The sequence below is a fragment of the Diabrotica virgifera genome, chromosome 10 (genome assembly GCF_917563875.1).
Source record: "Diabrotica virgifera virgifera chromosome 10, PGI_DIABVI_V3a".
Classification (NCBI taxonomy): Eukaryota; Metazoa; Arthropoda; class Insecta; order Coleoptera; family Chrysomelidae; genus Diabrotica; species Diabrotica virgifera.
The window spans coordinates 121589693-121591333 of NC_065452.1; positions in this window are offsets into that span (position 1 = coordinate 121589693).

The following is a 1641-nucleotide window of genomic DNA, read 5'->3' on the forward strand; positions in this document are numbered from 1 at the left end:
CCTCATGATGTGCCCGAGGTATTCGATTTTGGATGTTTTTATTGTGGTTAACAGCTCTTTTTCTTTTTGCATTCTCAGCAAAACACCCTGATTAGTAACGTGATCGGTATAAGAGACCTTCAGGATTCGACGATAGAGCCACATTTCGAAAGCCTCAATTTTCTTGCCGGTGACGTCTGTGAGGGTCCAAGACTTAACTCCTTACAACAGTATAGGAAATATATGACATCGTAGTAACCTGATTTTTCTGGATGTTGATAAATCATGATATTTGAATGGCTTAGCCATTTTTTGAAATGCATATCTTGCATTCTCTATCCTACATTTGATTTCTAGTTTTTACTTTTTCTATTTGTTGACCGTTTACACTGATTCGTCCAAATTGCTGTTTCTTCTTAGAGATCATCAATCATTTTATTTTCTTAATGGTTAGTAATAGTCCATATCTCTGACCTACTTCTGCGATTCTATTCATTAACTCCTGGAGGGCTTCAGAACTGTCAGCGAATACCACCGTGTCGTCCGCTTATCTTATGTTATTAATACATTCTCTTTTAATTCGAATTCCGACTTCAACATCATCCACTGCCTCTTATAAGATTTCCCCAGAGTATGTTGAAGAGTAGGGGTGATATTCTACATCCCTGACGGACCCCACGTTTGATTTTGATATCGTATTATTCTCCTGGCTCTGTGCAGATAGACGATGTTTGATTATAGTAAAGATTGCTAATCATTCTGAGATCCTAGGTATTTATTCCAATATTAATTAATATCTCCATCAGCTTGTCGTCCTTTACTGTATCGAACGCTTGATGGTAATCAATGAAGCATGCAATTCTTCTGCATCACCATTCATTTTACATGATGTACTTTATCGAATACCTTTTCGAAGTCCACGAAACATGCAAATTAATGCATCTTTTCTTTGATCATGGCATTTTTCTAATAGGATATTTAGCGCAAAATGTGCCTCCCTGGTTCCGATAGCATTTCTAAAACCAAATTGGGTGTCATCGAGAATTTCTTCGCAGTTGCATCTAATTAGTTGTGAAGTATTCTTAAGAAAATATTAAGAGTGTGGCTCATTAGGCTACCTAATAAAACGATATTCTGAGCATTTTCTAGCATTCTGTTTTTTAGGTATTACGATCAAGATGGACTTGAACCAGTCTATTGGAATCACTTAAGTGTTATACAGGGTGTTAGCACAGATTAACATAACACAGATGCGAAACACCGGCGATCATTCTTGTACCGACTTTTGGTAAGCTCCGCCCACTCTGAGTTACCAAGAGAGTATTTGATTTAGTATGTAGGCCCAAGCTTATTTTCAGTTCGAAAATAATCAAGCTGCGTTTAGATAGTATATGCGCTTTAGTGGTATTATTAGTATTTTTTTCTATTCTACAAGTGTGAAATATAAATAGTATTGCTATACTTATTTATAAAAATGGTTGGATAGACGTGTATTTGTCAAGGGTGTTTATCTAAAATGGGTCAAGTAATATTGTTGTTTAGATTGCCTAAGGTAAGGTACATTTGTATTGTCATTAATAAATTGATTTAATTTCCAAATACTGATTAAGCGGTATATTACTTATATCATAATTATATAATATTAACTATATTAATGTTTGA